Consider the following 22,127-nt stretch of genomic DNA (forward strand, 5'->3'; position numbering starts at 1 on the left):
AGCCATAAAAAGAAATGAAATTGAGTTATTTGTAGTGAGGATGCACCTAGAGACTGTCATACAGAGTGAAGTAAGTCAGAAAGAGAAAAACAAATACTTTATGGAATCCTATTTCAAAAATCCATATCTATGGAATCTTAATAAAAAAATGGTTCTGAAGAACCTAGGGGCAGGACAGGAATAAAGATGCGGATGTAGAGAATGGACTTGAGGACATGGGGAGGGGGAGGGGTAAGCTGGGACGAAGTGAGAGAGTGGCATGACATATATACACTACCAAATGTAAAACAGATAGCTAGTGGGAAGCAGCCACATAGCACAGGGAGATCAGCTTGGTGCTTTGTGACCACCTAGAGGGGTGGGATAGGGAGGGTGGGAGGGAGACGCAAGAGGGAGGAGATATGGGGATATATGTATACGTATAGCTGGTTCACTTTGTTATAAAGCAGAAACTAACACACCACTGTACAGTAATTATACTCCAATAAAGATGTTAAGAAAACAACACACTGTAGGTCAAAAGTGGTTAAGTATTGTCAAGTTACATACTGTTCTATCTAATTCCTTGTAGGTAATGCTGAGCAAGCTTCTTATCCTCACGAGCTTCAGTTTCCTCAGCTGAAAAATGGAGATAGTGCCCTACTCAGAGGGTGGCTGTCAGGCATAAACAAGGTATTATATTTTATTGCTTTTTAAACCACAAAGCATTAAAACATATGCTGTAATCACTATGCATTTGGTAAAATGTGGATTCTAACTTGCATTTTCGCTTTAATCCCTATGACTTTAGTTTTATCTGGAAAGTAGGTTTGTATGGGTTGGGAGATAAAGAAATATGAGAGTACTGGAAGAGTAGAGGTTAGGATCACACACACCACACACACCACACACACCACACACACACAAACACACACACTCCAGGGAAATGAAAACGTTACTTCTTAGAAAACAAAAAATTAATAGTATTGTGAGATTTTAAAATATTGAAGTGATGGGGCTGCTCATTTAGACAATTCTCTCTTCATTGTCATTATCATCACATCCTCATCATCATTCGCAGAGAAAAACGATGAAACAGACTCCCTCATTAACAGTGTAAATTCTTGACCTGATGAAATGAAGGAAGTCTCTAAAATGTGCACAAAGGAGTGACAGCATCTTCTAGAACTCACTTAAGAAGGGAGTTGCCTCAGAGGGCTTGCTTCCTCCTGCCCAGGTGTGCCCATCACCTGGTAACACTCTATGGAAAACTATGCACACACAGGCTCTGAGATGTTTATGGATGGGTCATTAAGATATTTTTAATATTAGTATATAAAACTAAGGCAAAAGTGGAAATTCATTAAATCCAGGTGGGTTAGTATTTGGGAAAAAAATAGACATACAAGCACATACGTGCTGCAACACGGTTTCTTTGTGAATTTACCAAGATGAAGCGATTCATAATCTGTTTGGAAAATGTATGGAACTCCATGTGTTTCACATACATTAGCAAGTTTGAAACAATACCTCCATGTTAAACCAAAAGATGTATGTCAGGGAAATCAGGCAAGCCTCTACCTCTATCAGGGCCAAGGGAAAAGACACATGAGCATGGAAGCTGACGGGGTTGTTTATGAAGTTCTGGACGGGTGGGCATCTTCTTAGAAGCAGAGAAGGTCCAGTGAGTGGAATGGCAGCAGACCATGGAGAAGGGTGCTGGCTGTCTTGATAGGAGCGAGCTGGCACACCCTGTGGGGAAGAAGCCAAAGCTGCTCAAACTCAGGTGGTTTGAGTTGTGATGTTACAGCTGGCTTGGGCATCACAAATTTGCAATTTCATGTCTTTTCTGAATAATGGCTCAGTGGTTAGTACCTAGCCAGAGACATGCAAAATAAAAAATGTTTGGCTGCTCATGACACTTCTCAAGAAGACCACAGAAAGCACAATTTGATGTATCCTCCAGTCGGTGCATTGCCTGCTAATGTACCTCATGTGGTTCCTGAGAAAAAATTGAAATGGCTTTTGCAACGAAGATCTGAGACTCTCAAATATGTCAAATCGAGACATTGCTAATATTTTCATGCCAAAGGCTATAACGAGAGCACAAAATACATTGGGGTTAGAAATGATATTTGATTATTTCAACTTATTAACATATGTAATTACATACACCTTTATGTATATATCTATATATCCATAAATAATAGAGTATTGATTGAGTTTATAGCATTTTAATTAGTCCCTTTGGTATTACCAGTAATATCTTGAATGTCTATTGCCCTTCAAACAAAGGTTTTGTTAAAAGTAAAATAAAAGACAAACAGAAGAGGGATGATCTTTGTGAAACGGGTTCTATAGCTTGTTTATCCTTAGCCTAAGTGTAGCATTTAGGTGAGAAACAGCATTTGGAGTCAGAAAGAACTGGTTTTGCATTCTAGCACTACCATTTTATAATAATAATAAAAATTACGTAGAGTTAATATTTATTGAATACTTACTGTCTGCAAGGTGCTATGGATAGGACATTATCTATTAAAATTATCTATTATCTATAGAACATTATCTATTAACATTATAGCAATCCTATGATTAGATGATTAGAAAATGTAGCTGTTCTCACAGCTACAACTTTTAGGTCCTCAAAGATTTCCCACTTTGTATGTCTGGGCCCCATCACTCTCTCAGTCTTCCAGTCTACGTCTCTTCTTGGCTGACAAGTGCCCCACTGCTCCACCAAACACAAACTGTCAAATATTGAATTTATTAACTCCCTTTGCCTCCACCAAATTAGTTCTCCTGAGCTTCCAACTTCCTTATTTCTCTGAAACGTGTCTTATTTTTATCAAATGCTACCTATGCCCTAAATAGGATTTCTTCCTTTCCCTTTGCCTACATTTTCATTAAGTCATCAAACCTATGATCTCTCTTGTTATTTTGTCCTCTCTTTTCAATTCTACTGCTCTCAGGCTCAACAGCCACTGGGCCTACTAGTTGCTCTTTAAATTCTTGCCCATGAACATCAGCTAAATCCTTCATTTTGCCTGTAAGTGACACATTTCCCCACTCTTATTTCACACATTCTTTCTTCTCAAACCTCCAGCACCTCCAAACTTAGCTCTTTCTTCCCACACCACTGGGAAAACAGGGGCCGTCACAGGGGACTCCCAAGCTTCCAGCCTATGTGGCTCTGCTTACCATCTCTACAGTACACCTGAATATCCCACTCTGCTTCTTATCCAAAGCCACTAGAGTAGTCCCTGTGGTAGGTAGTGTAGGCCTCCCTGCCCGAGGTATCTATTCCCTTATCCCTAGAAACTGTGACTGTGTTATGTGGCAAAAGGTGATTATACAGATGGAATTAAGGTTACAGACCTTAAAATAGGAGGATTATCCTGGACCACACAGGTAGGCTTATTCTAATCATATGAGCCCTTAAAAGGAGAGAATTTTCTCTGCCTGAAAATGGGAGAGATGTGCAGAAGAAGAAGCTGGTGAAATTCCATGCCTGGGAAGGACTCCATGTGCTGTTGCTGGTTAACATGGAAGGAGCACAGTGACAAGGAATGCAGGTGACTTTGAGCTGAGAGCCTCCTGGCTCACTACCTTGGTGCTAGCCATAGATGGATTGCTGCCATCCCACAGAACCACTTCAGGAGGGCCTCGAAGGACAGTAATGGAGGGAAATCCTCCCAGTGGACAAAACTGTAGGCAGTGCCCTGGATTATCCACATTTTATGGAACTGTGGGATGTATATGGACTCTTGGGCAGTGGTGAATAGCTTGGCTAATTGGTCAGGGATCTGAAAGGGCAAAAACTGGAAAATTGTAGATTAGGACATCTGGGAGAAAGGCATATTGATGGATAAGTGGGAATGGGTACAAAATGTGTAGGTCTTTGTGTCTTATGGTAACGCCCACAAGACAGCATCAACACAAACTAGCCAGACTAGTTTTAATGGGAAGTCTGAGTGGACCTGAGTGACACAGGGCTGGGTTGTATTTGACTCTACTTGTGCCCCACTTCACATACCCTTGGCCCGCAGTTCACTCTGGTCATTTTTACAGCCACCAGCTTTGTGTAGAGGGAATCTAACAGCTCCCGGGTCTCAGCTACACTTTGTGCCCTGGAGTAGTTTCTGATGAAAAATTAACAGGTATGTGTGTTTGTGATAGTTAGATAGTAAATGGCTGTGGAGAGAAAGCAAAGAGATGAATATTCCTCATCAAGCATGAAGTTTCCTGATCTAGATGAAAAACTCAAAATAATAAACCAGGTCCTCTGAACAATCTTCACTTTGAAATGTATTAAATAAAAAAGAGAAAAATGTTTGTCCAAACACTTAGCAGGAAGAAATAGCCTGAAACGGTTTTCTAAAGATTATTTTGTCTTATTAAGGGTTCAATCTGACACAGAGCACGTGTTATCGATCCTCCAGAGCTGGTCCCCAACAAAGGTCCTTCTGCTTGTGTGTCCTCTGAGCCACCAGAACGTGACTGAGTTTGGCTCAGAAGCAAAGGAAAGCTTTCTTCTCTGATCAGAAGAAAATGGAGAAGTGTGGGCTCGCTAGAGCCCACGCTCTCACCAAAAGGCGGCTGCGTTCCCGGGTTCTCCGCAGTCAGCCGGAGGGGGCGGAGTTACTCCCGAGGGCGCAGCCCCACTGCTCATGCTCCAGATCGCAGCGCCGTGGCAGCGTCTCCACGCATGCCCTGTCAGCACCATCTTGAATCGAGGTGTTGTTCTCGGAGCTTCTGCGCACCGCCTGCAGTGCTGAGGTGTCGGCGCAGCTATTTCGCGTCAGGAACTCTGGCCGGAAGGGCCGGTTTCAGGCCTGTGCAAGCGGCCCCCTATGAGCAAGTGACGCTACTCTAAGCACAAAGGACAAAAAAAAAAAAAAGGTTAGACTTTATTTTATTACCCAGACTCTATTTTTATTTCCCTGGAATTGTTAATGGGCTTTGCCAGTGACACGTACATATTTAGAACAACTCTTTTTGTTATTATTTGACAATCTTTGCTTCTCAAAACATAAAGCTCTTAGTGTTCTATTTTGTCTTTTTCTAAAGACTCAGTAATTCATTTATTTTAGGATAAATTATTCCTGAAAGAAATGGTAGCCCCAAAGTGCTCTTGGGGATATCTTGTCCCTTAACATCTAGATGAAATTTATTTACTCTTTTTTTTTTTTTTTTTTTCCCCAGAGAAAACAGAAAGGGCAAGGCTATTTCTCAGATTTTGTAGAATTCCTTTGGGTTTCCCTTCTCATCTCCTCTCTGGCTCTTCTCTCCACGAGTGGTTTCATCCAGGGTCCCTCCACCATTATGTCTCATGGTCTGGGGGTTCTTGTTGACCCAAAATGGGACTCGGCATTTTACAAAATTTACATCAAAACCCTTTTCTTTTACAACGTGTTTGTATGTAGATTTTACTGAAGGTTGGGAATCCTGCTACGGCAATGAAAGAGTGAAAATTCTATGGTAGGCATTCGCCTGGAAGTTCTTTGTTGGTCTTTATATGCCAAGTTGATGTTATCTGGTCTGTGTCCCCATAATGTGTGACCTCCTCTCTCCTCCCTCTTACACCTCTTATTTTTAATTATTTTAGTGCAGAATAGTTGGTTATCTAAAGTGTAAAGCATTTGATAGAGAATTGGCTGTTTCCCCTAGCTTACAAAAAGTGATTACAAATTAACACAGAGAAATGCAAAAGAAGGATGGAGGTTTTGAGAGAGAGGGAGAGATTTTTGATGATTGGTAAAGATGAAAATTGTGAAAGATACCCAGAATTAGAATGGGTGTGGGGTTGAAGGCTATTGATGAGAATCAGAAAAATACTGATTACAATTTTATTTTTGACCACTTAACTCCAAATATTCAATTTAATTAATTTAAAAATTACTTCATTGAATCAATCAATTCAATCCATTTTTCATAGCATCATGCACCGAAAATCCTCTTCCCCAATCCAGTTCTTCATTTCAAAGATTATGTTGCAAAGAGGACAACCGAGTTAATAATATGGAAATTCTTATCAACTAGGCTAGTCAATTTAGGTTGAAAGAAGCTTTTTCTTCAGTTATCCAGAGAATGACCTTTTCTGTTTTCTTGCATGGGTACACAAGTCTGAAGAATTTTGACCTTTAGATAGATTTTATAAAGTTACTCTGGAAGTAAACTTACGTATTGTGTTGCCAAGTGACAAAGTGCCTGTTATCAGTGGAAGGAGCTCAGAGCCAGAACTTGCTTCAAATTTCAGCTTAGCTGCTTATTAAATATGAGCTGTGGGGCAAGTTGTTTAACTTGTAAACCTGTTTCTTCTTCTGAAACATGATGATAATAAAAACAGCTACCTCATAGAATTGTGAAAATATACAAGTAAAAAGCTCTCAGCAGAGTGGTTGGGGATTGGTAAGTACTTATATTAACTTTTTTGTTGTTGTTGCCTCTCTTATGCATGCCACAGTTGAATAAAAAAAAAAAAAAGTAATATGAATACGCCCAGCAATATAACTCAATAAACTATGTAAATACTACTCTCTGAAATTTTGTCTACAGAGACTAAATTCAAGTATGAAGACATTTAATTCTATTTTAAAAAATCATAACTCTTATAGTGTTATTATAATCATTTCTCCACTTATTTTTCTTTTTATTAAAAATGACTAGCTAGCTTATATGCATGTTTTCAGATAGCTTAATAAATAAAGAAAAACAAATTTGCTTAACAAACAGAATGGCTCATCTTTAAAAGCAACTCTACAAACACATTTATACGAAAAATATTTTTTAAAAGTGCATGAAATGTCCTTTGGCTTCTCATCAGATATTAAAGTTTAATTTTAGAAAATACAATTAACTTACCATTATCCATAAGAAATGAAGCATATCTTTTGTTCCAATTTTTATTCATATTTTTAAGATATATAAAAAGAATTGCTTTAATTTTTACTGGCATGATGTTTGAAGAAATGTTTGTTAATTAAAGTGACAACTGAAGAAAAGTTTAGAGATTTTAAAAGTAAACATTTAGGGAAATTATAGATCTAAATGAATTGAATAATCCAGTCTTAAAATGAACAAATAAAGGCAGATTGAGGATGAGAGAAGCAAAATGTTTTGAAAAGTATTACCATCAAAGCCCTAGATAATACATGAATGTAGTATATATTTGATTATATAGTTCTAAACACTAATTGCATTAAATTATCATAACCATTTATCTTCCTTGAATTTTGCAATTAAAAATTTATTTTATTTTATTTTTTTATACAGCAGGTTCTCATTAGTTATCTATTTTATACATATTAGTGTATACATGTCAATCCCAATCTCCCAATTCATCCCACCCCCACCCCCCACCCCTTTCCCCGCTTGGTGTCCATACATTTGTTCTCTACATCTGTGTCTCTATTTCTGCCTTGCAAACTGGCTCATCTGTACTATTTTTTTAGATTCCATATATATGCGTTAATATACGATATTTGTTTTTCTGTTTCTGACTTAGTTCACTAACTGAACTTAGTATGACAGTCTCAAGGTCCATCCACATCTCTACAAATGACCCAATTTCATTCCTTTTTATGGCTGAGTAATATTCCATTGTATATATGTACCACATCTTCTTTATCCATTCGTCTGTTGATGGGCATTTAGGTTGCTTCCATGACCTGGCTATTGTAAATAGTGCTGCAGTGAACATTGGGGTGCATGTGTCTTTTTCAATTTTGGTTTTCTCTGGGTATATGCCTAGTAGTAGGATTGCTGGGTCATATGGTAGTTCTATTTTTAATTTTTTAAGGAACTTGCATACTGTTCTCCATAGTGGCTGTATCAATTAACATTCCCACCAACAGTGCGAGAGGGTTCCCTTTTCTCCACACCCTCTCCAGCATTTGTTGTTTGTAGATTTTCTAATCATGCCCATTCTAACCAGTGTGAGGTGATACCTCACTGTAGTTTTGATTTGCATTTCTCTAATGATTAGTGATGTTGAGCCTTCTTTCATGTGTTTGTTGGCAATCTGTATATCTTCTTTCCTCTACGAGTTTTATAGTGTCCAGTCTTACGTTTAGGTCTTTAATCCATTTTGAGTTTATTTTTGTGTATGGTGTTAAGGAGTGTTCTGATTTCATTCTTTTACATGTAGCTGTCCAGTTTTCCCAGCACCGCTTATTGAAGAGACAGTCTTTTCTCCATTGTATATCCTTGCCTCCTTTATCATAGATTAGTTGACCATAGGTGTGTAGGTTTATCTCTCAGCTTTCTATCCTGTTCCATTGATCTATATTTCTGTTTTTGTGTCAGTACCATATTGTCTTGATTACTGTAATTTGTAGTATAGTCTGAAGTCAGGGAGTCTGATTCCTCCAGCTCCTTTTTTTTTTTTTCCCCTCCAGATTGCTTTGGCTATTCTGGGTCTTTTGTGTCTCCATACAAATTTTACTATTTTTTGTTCTAGTTCTGTAAAAAATGCCATTGGTAATTTGATAGGGATTGCACTAAATCTATAGATTACTTTGTGTAGTATAGTCATTTTTGCAATATTGATTCTTCCAGTCCAAGAACATGGTATATCTCTCCATCTGTTTGTGTCATCTTTGTTTTCTTTCATCAGTGTCTTATAGTTTTCTCAGTACAGGTATTTTACCTCCTTAGGTAGGTTTATTCCTAGGTATTTTATTCTTTTTGTTGCAGTGGTGAATGGGATGGTTTCCTTAATTTCTCTTTATGATCTTTCATTGTTAGTGTATAGGAATGCAACAGATTTCTGTGCATTAATTTTGTATCCTGAAACTTTACTGAATTCATTGATTAGCTCTAGTAGTTTTCTGGTGGCATCTTCAGGATTATTTATGTATACTATCATGTCATCTGCAAACAGTGACAGTTTTATTTCTTCTTTTCCAATTTGTATTCCTTTTATTTCTTTTTCTTCTCTGATGGCCATGGCTAGGACTTCCAAAACTATGTTGAATAATAGTGGCGAGAGTGGACATCCTTGTCTTGTTCCTGAACTTAGTGGAAATGCTTTCAGTTTTTCACCATTGAGAATGATGTTTGCTGTGGGTTTGTCGTATATGGCCTTTAATATGTTGAGGTAGGTGCCCTCTATGCCCACTTTCTGGAGAGTTTTTATCATAAATCGGTGTTGAATTTTGTCAAAGGTTTTTTCTGCATCTATTGAGATGATCATATGGTTTTTATTCTTCAATTTGTTAATATGGTATATCACATTGACAGATTTGCATATATTGAAGAATCCTTGCATCCCTGGGATAAATCCCACTTGATCATGGTGTATGATCCTTTTAATGTGTTGTTGGATTCTGTTTGTTAGTATTTTGTTGAGGATTTTTGCATCTATATTCATCAGTGATATTGGTCTGTAGTTTACTTTTTTTGTAGTATCTTTGGTTTTAGTATGACGGTGATGGTGGCCTTGTAGAATGAGTTTGGGAGTGTTCCTTCATCTGCACTTTCTTGGAAGAGTTTGAGAAGCATGGGTGTTAGCTCTTGTCTAAATGTTTGATAGAATTCACCTGTGAAGCCATCTGGTCCTGGACTTTTGTTTATTGGAAGATTTTTAATCACAGTTTCAATTTCATTACTTGTGACTGGTCTGTTCATATTTTCTATTTCTTTCTGGTTCAGTCTTGGAAGGTTATACCTTTCTAAGAATTTGTCCAATTCTTCCAGGTTGTCCATTTTATTGGCATAGAGTTGCTTGTAGTAGTCTCTTACAATGCTTTGTATTTCTGTGGCATCTGTTGTAACTTCTCCTTTTACATTTCTAATTTTATTGATTTGAGTCCTCTCCCTCTTTTTCTTGATTTGTCTGACTAAAGGTTTATCAATTTTTTTTATCTTCTCGAAGAATCAGCTTTTAGTTTTATTGATCTTTGCTTTTGTTTTCTTTGTTTCTGTTTCTTTTATTTCTACTCTGATCTTTATGATTTCTTTCCTTCTACTACCTTTGGGTTTTGTTTGTTCTTCTTTCTCTAGTTCCTTTAGGTGTAAAGTTAGATTGTTTATTTGAGATATTTCTTGTTTCTTGAGGTAGGATTTATTGCTATAAAATTCCCTCTTAGAACTGCTTTTGTTGCATCCCATAGGTTTTGGATCATCGTGTTTTCATTGTCATTTGTCTCTAGGTATTTTTTAATTTCCTCTTTGATTTCTTCAGTGATCTCTTGGTTATTTAATAACGTATTGTTTAGCCTCCATGTGTTTGTGTTTTTTACGTCTTTTCCTTGTAATTTATTTCTAATATCATAGTGTTGTGGTCAGAAAAGATGCTCGATATGATTTCAGTTTTCTTAAATTTACTGAGGCTTGATTTGTGACCCAAGATGTGATCTATCCTGGAGAATATTCTGTGTGCACTTGAGAAGTAAGTGTAATCTGCTGTGTTCGGATGGAATGTTGTATAAATATCAGTTAAATCTATCTGGTCTATTGTGTCATTTAAAGCTTGTATTTCCTTATTAATTTTCTGTCTGGATGATCTGTCCATTGGTGTAAGTGAGGTGTTAAAATCCCCCACTATTATTGTGTTACTGTTGTTTTCCTCTTTTATATCTGTTAGCATTTGCCATACGTATTGAGGTGCTCCTATGTTGGGTGCATATATATTTATAATTGCTATATCTTCTTCTTGGATTGATCCCTTGATCATTATTTAGTGTCTTTCCTTGTCTCTTGTAACATTCTTTACTTTAAAGTCTATTTTATCTGATATGAGTATTGCTACTCCAGCTTTGTTTTGATTTCCATTTGCATGGAATATCTTTTTCCATCCCCTCACTTTCAGTCTGTATGTGTCCCTAGGTCTGAAGTGGGTCTCTACTAGACAGCATATATATGGGTCTTGGTTTTGTATCCACTCAACAAGCCTGTGTCTTTTGGTTGGAGCATTTAATCCATTTACGTTTAAGGTAATTATCGATACGTATATTCCTATGACCATTTTCTTAATTGTTTTGGGTTTGTTTTTGTTGGTCCTTTTCTTCTCTTGTGTTTCCCAGTTAGAGAAGTTCCTTTAGCATTTGGAACTGGTTTGGTGGTGCTGAATTCTTTTAGCTTATGCTTGTCTGTAAAGGTTTTGATTTCTCCATTGAATCTGAATGATATCCTTGCTGGGTAGAGTAATGTTGGTTGTAGTTTCTTCCCTTTCATCACTCTAAATATATTGTGCCACTCCCTTCTGGCTTGTAGAGTTTCTGCTGAGAAATCAGCTGTTAACCTTATGGGAGTTCCCTTGTATGTTATTTGTCATTTTTCCTTTGTTGCTTTTAAAATTTTTTCTTTGTCTTTAATTTTTGTCAATTTGATTACTAGTTGTCTTGGTGTGTTTCTCCTTGGGTTTATCCTGCTTGGGACTCTCTGTGCTTCCTGGAATTGAGTGGCTATTTCCTTTCCCATGTTAGAGAAGTTTTCAACTGTAATCTCTACAAATATTTTCTCTGTTCCTTTCTCTCTCTCTTCTCCTTCAGGGACCCCTATCATATGAATGCTGGTGCATTTATTGTTTTCCCAGAGGTCTCTTAAGCTGTCTTCATTTCTTTTCCTTCTTCTTTCTTTATTTTGTTCTGTGACAGTGAATTCCACCATTCTGTCTTCCAAGTCACTTATCCATTCTTCTGCCTCAGTTATTCTGCTGAGTTATTGATTCCTTCTATTGTATTTTAAATTTCAGTTATTGTATTGCTCATCTCTGTTTGTTCTTTAATTCTTCTAGGTCTTTGTTAAACATTCCTTGCATCTTCTTGATCTTTGCCTCCATTCTTTCTTTTTCCAAGGTCCTGGATCATCTTCACTATCATTATTCTGAATTCTTTTTCTGGAAGGTTGCTTACCTACACTTCATTTAATTGTTTTTCTGGGGGTTTTATCTTGTTCCTTCATCTGGTACATAGCCCTCTGCCTTTTCATTTTGTCTATCTTTCTGTGAATGTGGTTTTTGTTCCACAGGTTGCAGGATTGTAGTTCCTCTTGCTCCTGCTGTCTGCCCTGGTGGATGAGGCTATCTAAGAGGCTCGCGCTAGCTTCCTGATGGGAGGGACTGGTGGTGGGTAGAGCTGGATGCTGCTCTGGTGGGCAGAGCTCAGTAAAACTTTAATCTGCTTGTCTGCTGATTGGTCGGGCTGAGTTCCCTCCCTGTTGGTTGTTTGGCCTGAGGCGACACAGTAATGGAAACTACAGGCTCTTTGGTGGGATTAATGGCAGACTCCAGGAGGGCTCATGCCAAGGAGTACTTCCCCGCCCCCTGCCTCTGTAGGAGGCCCTCCAACACTAGCATGTAGGTCTAGTTCAGTCTCCTGTGGGGTCATTGCTCCTTCCCCCTGGATCCTGATGTACACACTACTTTGTGTGTGCCCTCCAAGAGTTGACTCTCTGTTTTCCTCAGTCCTGTCAAAGCCCTGCAATCAAATCATGCTAGCCTTCAAAGTCTGATTCTTTGGGAATTCCTCCTCCTGTTGCCGGACCCCCAGGTTAGGAAGCCTGACTTGGGACTCCGAACCTTCATTCCAGTGGGTGGACTTCTGTGGTATAATTGTTCTCCAGTTTGTGAGTCACTCACCCAGTGGTTATGGAATTGGATTTTATTGTGATTGTGCCCCTTCTACCGTCTCATTGCGGCTTCTTTGTCTTTGGATGTGGGGTATCATTTTTAATGAGTTCCAGTGTCTTCCTATTGATGACTGTTCAGCAGTTAGTTGTGATTCCGGTGCTCTTGCAAGAGGGAGTGAGTGCATGTCCTTCTACTCTGCCATCTTCAACCAATGTCCCCAGACAATTTTTAAATACTGAATTATTTATGCTATACCTCTTAGAGCAGAAATAAATCAATGGGCAAGCTTTGGGAAAGTAATCTTGTTCTGGGGCTGATGATTCATATAAATAATAGTTTATGAGTGTATCAATTTAGGGTATTTGCTCTTGCAGTCTATTCAAAAGTATATTTTAGATTATTATTGATACAAACAGAGAGGTCATGGGTATATATTGTAAGATTTCCTGACAATTACTAAGAGTCTATAATAAAAATAATTTTCAATGATACTATTACACTATTATGTCCTTGAAGTAATGACATTAGCATCTCCTTGCTCCCTCCCTCCCTGTTTCCCTTTTTTCTTTCCTATCTTCCTTCTTCTATTTCATATCTCATTTCAAAAATATTCAAGTTGTTTACCTCTATACTAAATGCTCTTGGAAAAAGTGAACTTTTGGTATACAATCTGTTCAATCCATATTCTTTGTTAAAGTGATTTGGAAGGACTTGATATATAACAGATTGATAAACACTGGTTTACCCCACCAATGGGAAAGGTAGAATCAAAACTGTTTTCAAATAAACTAATTTTTTTGTAATTATTAATGGAATTGTTTTAGTTAAATTTGCTCAATTCCTTACTAGTATGTAATGCTGAAGAAATACAGTGTACTGGGAAAACATGAGTCTGGATGAAAATTAGAAGAAAGGATCAAAAAGAAGAGGTTGAGGCATTGGCAAATCCTAGTTTCTCATCGTGACTGTGATGTTATCTAACTGGGTGGCCTGGGGCAGGTCACCTACCTTGTCTCGGCTCCAGTTTCATCACCTGTAAAGTTTGGAGGTAGGAATTCATGATCCCCAAGAATGTTTCCAGGTAAAGATGTCATATACAGTCAACCCAGCTATTGAAAAGGAGGATATTTTACTTTGATATATGAGAGGTAATGTAGCTCATTGTACTGTCTCTCTTCTGTGATTAAAGCCCCGTGAGAACTACTAATGAGGGATCCAAGTGCCTCATTGAGTTCTACCTCAAAACTCTGTTCTTTGAGCCTCTTATCTTCACATGTTAATGAACAGGTACAAAGCTAAAGAAGAGAAGCAAGGAAGCATAAAACGAGAAAATGGTAGAACAAGGAGTATGGTTAATCCATAAACTGAATAACCTGCAGTTGGACTATCAGGAATAGACCATTCACTGTAGCTAATTGCATTCTAATTGGTTGCAGTTAGAAGAAGCTTTTTATTTTTAAACTTTTTACAAATTGGTTTTGTAAGGACTGTATATCAGGACACGGGAGAAGGATTATTATGTGCCTTATATATTTTTTGTACTAAGATCCATAGTGTGTAAGGATTACTTGGGGGTTATTATTTTTCTTCTTTATTTGCTTTACACTTTTTCAATTTGGATTAAATTTTCTCAGGAGAAGCATGTGACCTTTTATATGCGTGAGAAATGCATTTTTTTGTATGCAGTTGTACATAAATAAATTACAAAAGAGGAAAGTGGATCAAGAAAAGGATTTGTGATTTCAGAGCATACACTTAGGAATCTAAAAATATACTTTGTATTTAATGAGCATAAACTCATGTATTATATGTATACTGTGGTTCCAGAATAATACTATATTTGAATCTGTTAAATTAGCAGCATATTTTAGAGTGCCTGGCAGGCAGTTAGTGAATGAATGAATGATTGGAAAAAAGAGTGAATAATGGGAAGGTCACTTTATATCAAAGTCATTCTAGTGACTAAATTAATAACTGACCATAAAATGTCAAATTCCTCATTATGGAGCAATGATTACCAATCATTTTAACCACCACATATCTTGAGGTCTGAAGAATTTTGTCTACTAAACACAATACATATTTTGGTAGCAATTTCTTTTTCTTATTTTTACTAACAATGACATAGAATAATGGTGTTGATAGACATGATCACACATTAGGTTCAAAATATGTATGAAGGTAATAAAGCAGAGTAGTTAAGAGTGTGGATTTGTAATGAAGAGCCATGGACTCTTAACCAGATTGCTTTGGTTAAGACCCCAGTTCATTAGCTGTGTGACCTTAGATAAGTTTTTAAAAACTCTTCTGTGTCTCAACTTCCTCATTCTCAAAAGAGGGATAATAATTGTGGCAACTTCATCATGTTGTTTTGAATAAATCCACGGAAAGCACCTAGAATAGGGTTGAGGACACTGTAGGTACCCAAGAAATATTGGCGATTCCACTCTATATAACCTGAATGCTTACATGGATTATTCCTAATACTAATAGGAGCACGAGATAGCATTATGCCAGATTTACAGATGAGAAAACTGAGGCCTGTTGAGATTAAAAATCACCCAGTTTAAGAAGGAGTGATTCAGGTCTAGAACTAACTCCTTCTTCATTCCTCTTGTCTCTTTTCCTCCTCCCTCCCTCCCTGCTTTTTCCATTCTCTTTCCTTGTCTCTGTAACAGAAATTCTGATCAGCAAGAGATAACTAGTGTTGCCACATTACATTAATATAATTCCATGCTGAATCAAAGGTTCCTGACATTTCAATTAGCCTGTGCAACTTTATTGAAAGTGAACTTGCAATTTCTGTGTAACTCTTAGAAATGTTGGAAATGCCTTAAGGAACTCCATTTCTTTCAGATCAGACACCACTGTTATAAGTGGTTTACATAAAAGCTTCCAGTTTGTAAATTCATAATTCTTAACCCTTCAATTTTAGGTAAACTGTTTAAACACTACCGTAAATAAGATTATGAAGGAGGGATAAAAAGTCTTGTTTACTTTTTTAATGGAGAGTTCTTGATTTTGTGATTTTTTAAATATTAAGAACCCTGATGTTTTCAAAAGTCCACATTACAACTGCCTTGAGGTACAACGAAGAAAAATTTTTGCAAATGATGACTCATTCCACGTGAAGCCCCAAACATTCATCCTTTCTGTTTCTGTTTCAGAAGAAAAGAGTGCCAGCACCATGGCCTCGGCTAGTCCTAATGTTAACACTGAGGTTTATAATCCATTTTCTGCCTTTTCTGGTTGCTGCTGTTATTATTAAGGCTCAGACTGGAGGGCCTCCAAGGCCACACACAGACAGCATTCTATGTGACAGTATCTTTCATGGAGTGGAGCAAAGGGAGTCCACACCCTCAAAAAGGGAGGGAGGCCAGAAGTGAAGCAAAGCTGTAGAATACCCACCATTATCCTAACCACCCACGGTACCAGGAAATGGCAATTCAAATCTTGGCTGAAGACTGGTGAAAGGAAAGCCTGAATAATGGATAAGCACCATCAAGTTAAAATATGGTGACTTGAAGAAGGCGAATACTATTTGTTTTAAAAAGTAGAACCTACTTATTATGTCTCTGACTTTCTGGAATGGTACTTCATCAACCCCACCCTTAACAACTCCCACTGGTTCTGTGCTTCAAGAAAATAGTCTTTCCCTTAAGGAATGGTTTCCAGGTTTAACCAAGTCCACTTTCTAAACTTCTTATCTGCTGCTCCACCACCAGGGAGGCACTTTTTTTCCATCTTCATTTTCCTGACACCCTTCCCATCATACAACTCCCTTCCAAATTGTTGTTGGCTGCCTTCTTCCCTCCCCTCTTTCCTCCCTTCCCCATCCCCTCTCCCCACCTTCTTTGGTGTGTTGCTTGCTTTCCCCTCAGTTTGGACCAAACATTTTCGCTCTTCCCTTTCAAAAGTTTTTGGGTTCCACCTCCTCCTTCAGGATTTCTCTTGACTGCGTAAACAGCATGGCCTCCCTCTCCTCTTGGATTTCTCTCATCCCTTCCTGAGGAGCAGCCTGGCCTTGCCCTGGCCTCACCAGGTGTCTGCCTTTGTAGTATAACTTGGCAGGCACCTCTGTTCCCCCTGTAGCTCCTGCCAGAGCTACGGGTCTCTGAAGTTGCCCCATGAGAACGTTCCTGTCTCTGAGAAGTATGTTCAAGTGCATAGGTCACCAGTAAGGATAAAACCATAAATTAATTTTTCCTGAAATTGTTGGTGCTTCTCAAAGCCCAAAGAATTCAGAGTCTAATATAGTCCTCTTGTGTATTTGCATAAATAAAGGAATTGATGATTGAGGGCAGTGGCAGGAGATACGGAAGGATATTGAAGACATTGCGCGTTCCTCACAGTTTGGCCGAGGGCTAGCTCTACTCTGCCGAAAATAAATGCCTAACCCTGTATGCCCATGCCGATTGCATTCATTAAATGGCTTGATTTTGGCTGCCGCTTTCTGTACTGTTTCTGTTGCTGTCATTTTTTTTTGGCTATAGAATTTTACAGTGTGTTTTCTGAAAAAATTTTTTTTACAGAGCCTTAAGCTCTTTGGAGTAAACATACTACATGAAGCTACTAAATCAATCAAAATGGCAATGTAGCTTTATTGAGTATTTTTATTAGTTACATAGTTCATTTTTTTTGTCCATGTTATATATAAGCTCTGAGGTGAATCTGGAAACTTTTTCCCTTTTTGCAAAAGAAAAAAAAAAAAACTAGTAGTTTTTTTCTTATAAAAGTAGTATATGTTCATAGTAAAATCAAATTAAAAAACAAAAATAAATCCAGTGGTTCAGAGGAGGAGAGATGAAAAGTAAAGTCTCCCCCCCAGCTTCACCCCTCAGAGCAGTGGTCCTCAACTGAGGACAGTTTGCCTCCCAAGGGACGTTTGGCAGTGTCCGGAAACATTTAGGTTGTCACACTTGGGCAGGGGGCAGAGGGTCCAGAGTTGCTGCAAAACATTCTGCAATGCACAGGACGGCCTCCTGACAAAGAATTATCCAGTACAAAGTGTCCTCAGTGCCTCTATGGATATCCTGGACTAGAGTGACAACAATTAGCTATGTCTGCATATTGTTTCAGAAAGTTAAAAATACACATTTTTTTTCAAAATGGACTCAATGATTCCTCCCTAATCTGCAACTTGCTTTTTCCACTTAACAGTGTCTTGGTTATTCTTCCATATTGATACATAAACTTACCTCTTATTGTTAACTGGTAAATAGTTGTCAGTGGGCTCATTCTGTTATTTTTAACCAGCTCTCAAAGGTAGTTAATTTTGTTGTCTCTAATTTTTCTTTGCTGTAAACAGACCCGCGAGGAAGGGGTTACTGGAAGAGAAACTACGCAAAGGGCTGGATTCTGCCCTGGCACTTTTGTTTCTGCCTTGCTTTACTTTCTCTTAAAATCTGACTTAGAGGTTAAATTCACAACGGGAGGTTGAATCAGTCTCTTTCTTACAAATCCCAGTTCTCTCTCAACTGTATCACCCAGGAGCGTGGGTGGAGGAAAGAAGAGCGACTGTTTTTTGTACCAGGCCGCAGTGGAGCTTATCCAGGAGACGTTTTTAATGCCTGGCTCACAAGCCAGCAAATCAAGTCAGCTGTGGAAATGTTACGCTTAGGGGGCTCGCTGTGTCTGAATCACATCCAAAACTTTTTTTTAAGGACCTGGATTAGTTAAGATATGCTAGAGATTCAGGTTGTCCCTTAGGTTAATAAAGAAACAACCACTTCAAAGCCAACCCCTCGTGGTGTCAGGTTTTTTTTCTCTTTTCTCCCTCTGGGTGAGTTTAGTCAGTTGACATCTTCTGCTGCTTTTCTATGTCTGCTTTCATTTTGGATGGGAAAAGTGAGGCTCGTATATACACCATATACCAGTTATAAAAAGAGTGATTCAAAACCACACAGTGTTGCTATTGATTGGACGTCGATGATCACACTGATCACTTAAGGTAAATGTTATTTTCACGACCCCAAAGAGGGGGCTCTCCCGAGGGAAATACTACATAGTGATTTACACTTTGCAAGAACATAACTGACCCCAAGTACTGTACATTTTTATTCATAAACGATGTGGACTTACCTATTTCATCTGACTTCAAGCAGCATGGAATTTAGTTTTCTTTCAAATTAGTCTCTGCTACTTGTGTGAAAACGGTCAACGTTCATAACTGGAGGAACTGTTTTTAAAAGGAAATAACTGCTTTAAAAAACTCTTGCTTCCCAACCATAGCGATTGCAACATGTGTTAAGATGTAGAAACAAAATGGGAAAACTGCTTCCCATTGGCCCTTCTTTTAAATATTTTTATATCTGTTGTTATGCCTTAACCTGTTGTATCCTTTCCTCGGAGTCACTGCATTTCATCCATGGCAACTAGCAACAACCCCATATAAACAACTTCCTGATTTTTCCACAGAGATAAAAATAAAAGAGTAAAAAGGACCAACTCTTGTGTAAGGCCTCGAGTGTAAACAGGATTATATTTAAGGGTTCCGGTAGAACCTTCTGTTAGTAGCTGTAGGTTGTGAGGAGCTTGTACTGGAGTCATTGGCTCCTGGTTAATGATTTTGCTGTGCATTCCATACAGTCTCTCTTGTGGATGTGAAATGACGGACCACAGGAGGAGGGTCCGCAGGGTCCAAAAGTCAGTTATTGCTTCCTCTGCCAATGATTCACTAAGTGACTTGGAATAATTCACTCATTTCTTCCTTCTGATAAAGTTATTTGACATGAAGGAGACGTGGCAAAGTTTTCTTATCTTCTCAGGAGCCAGAAGCTATAAAGACAGGACCATGGCCAAGTCTACTTTCAACTGTTTCTCCATAAATCCTTTGTGAAGAAACACTTATGAGAGCTCAGCTGTTGAAAGATGACCAAAAGAGAAAGTGCCTAATTGTGTAGGCAGCAGAGAGAATGGGACAAAAGGGGGTTAACACAAAAAGACTTGTTAGAAAAGAAGAGGAATGTATTAGAAGTTTTCTTCATTTGGTCATGAACTTTCCTTACCTTTGAACAACTTCATGTTTTACATCCTATTGCAGAAGTTTAAATGGATTGGAAGGTTGTTCAATAATATCTAAGAAGGAACCCTTTTTAAAAAAATCCCTTTCCCTAGGGATTAAACTCTAGGAAGATTCTCAACTAGGGACACACACAAAGCTCAGTCAACTATACCCCACTCCAGCTTCTTGCCCATGCTGTTTTTACAAATCTTTTTTAGATGTCTTCTCTCTCAGAGTCATTTGTGAATTATTATAGTACTGCATGACAACATTATCCAAAAATTATTTGTATTTGATGTATTTTACAACCCTTAGGTAATATTAAATAGTTCAAGTGATAGGGTGTCCTTTACCATAGTTTAAAATGGTGCCTTGCACATGAGATAACCTCATTAAAATTAATGTCTTTAAGTCATGGAGAACGATAAGGACTAAAAGCAAAAAGTCTAACTGCTTGCCCTTCTTGCCATCATAGCATTATCTTAAAAAAAAAAAAAGGATCTCTTCATTCTCCACTTGAGTGCTAAGTGAACAGAGTTCTTAACAAAACAAATAAAAAATAACTTCTCTGTGCAATCCGGGTCTTTAAGTTTACATGCCTAGAGAGTTGCATAAAAATAGTACAGGGCTGAAGCTTCCAGTGAGTGAAGTTATTTTTTCTAACAGAACAATTTCTGAAAATTGGAACTGAAATTATAGTTTGCACATTGTAATGCATCGAAATTCCCTTCTATTTTACTCTAAATAGCATTGTGCTATATCCAGTTGTGGGGTTGGAATAAAATTACCATGGGAGATTTCTGAGAATTACTCTTAAACCCTACATGCTGCCTGTTACACATGAAAACACCATCAATGGGGAAAGGTAGCAAACCAAGGTGACATTAGCTATTAGCTGAGTTAATGCTTTGCGGATTATGACCTTTACTAAAGGAAAGAAACACATTTTCTATTTTTGTATATATGTATATATTGGAACTATGTGTATATATTACACATATACACATAAATCTGTGTATTGTATTTTTATAGTTACCTGCATTTTTATAATTTTGCTGAAAGCTGTGTCATAAGACATTCCTGTAACCCTTTTAAAATTAAAAGCTTTTGAACCAAAGGGAACTTAAAAAGAAATGACTATTTTTATTGCCAGAGACATACCAAATTTTCCATTGTTATGAACCAGTTATGATTCATAAACATAATTACCAGGCATGTCCTGGAAAGGGAATCTAGGGGAATTCAAATTAGTTTTTAAAAAATGACTCCCAATTTACTATATACTCCCTGAAACTATTAGCAACTTGCTTTGCTTAATATGCAGATGTCCTTGTCTCTCAGATTCTCCCACAACAATTTCTCTTTTCTTCTGTTTTTAATACCTCACTTATTTTCCTGCCTATTTATCAAAAGAGGCTAGTGTGAGTATATACTAGCTTTCTGAATGTCACACATTTTTAATATTTGGTTCATTCTTTGTCAGCTTTCATAAGAATCTGTATTTGAATTACTCACCTCTTGATTTACTGACATAGTTACATGTATACTTTCAAAGTTAATGTTGCCAATAATGGGCCAAACTCTCAGATGCCTCCTGATATGATGTTTTTCCCTTTTATGGCATTTTTGCCAAAGGTGCATATCCTGAATATAATCATGAAGAAACATCAAACAAACCTGATTTGAAGGACATTTTTCAAAATAACTGGCCTATAGGCTTAAAAAGTAACAGGGTGAAACATAAAAAAAGGCCAAGTAACTATTCCAGACTAAAGGCCACTGAAGTGACATGACCATCACATGCAATGAATGATCCTGGCTTAGATCTTGGACTTGGGGGGAAAAAAGCTATAAAGGGTATTATTGGAACAATTGGCAAAATTTGACGATGGATCATAGATTAGATAATAATGTCTGTTAAATTTTCTGATTTTAATAGTTGCACATGGTTATATAAGAGAATGTCTCTGTTCTTAAGAAATACATACGGACATATTTAAGGGTAAAGGGGCACAATACCTGTAGCTTCCTCTCTTATGATTTAGAAAAAATTATATATTATATATAATTTTTATAAATTCCTCTTTATAAGTAAAAATACATATTATATATACTTTTTTACTAAATCATATGAGAGAAAGTGTGTGTATGTATATGAGAGAGAGAAGACAAGACATAGTAAAACTGTATAAGGCATATACTGGACTTTATACATTTTTTGCTAACTTTGAAAGTTTGTAATTATGTCAAAATGAAAACTTACTAAAAATAATAAATATACCCCTTATTATATTATTCATCTTTCTTAGGGCATAATTTAGGACTTACTGTTGGGGGAAATAATAATTCTTATGTTCGTATCATTCTATTTTTCTAACTCTGTTCCTGGGCTCCACATCAGCTTTTCCAAAACCTTCTGCTACTATTAATGAGGAATCTTGTGCAGTGTTACTTTTGAATAAAAAAGATGTGTGTTAAATGATAGCACTAGCTGACGGGGAGGCATTAATGCTGTTTGATCCCATGCAGGCAGAACACATCCAGCTGTGGAGGCCTGGGAGGCCCCAGGGGGAG

This window comes from Lipotes vexillifer, unplaced genomic scaffold, assembly GCF_000442215.2.
Source record: "Lipotes vexillifer unplaced genomic scaffold, Lipotes_vexillifer_v1.1 scaffold951, whole genome shotgun sequence".
Lineage (NCBI taxonomy): Eukaryota > Metazoa > Chordata > Mammalia > Artiodactyla > Lipotidae > Lipotes > Lipotes vexillifer.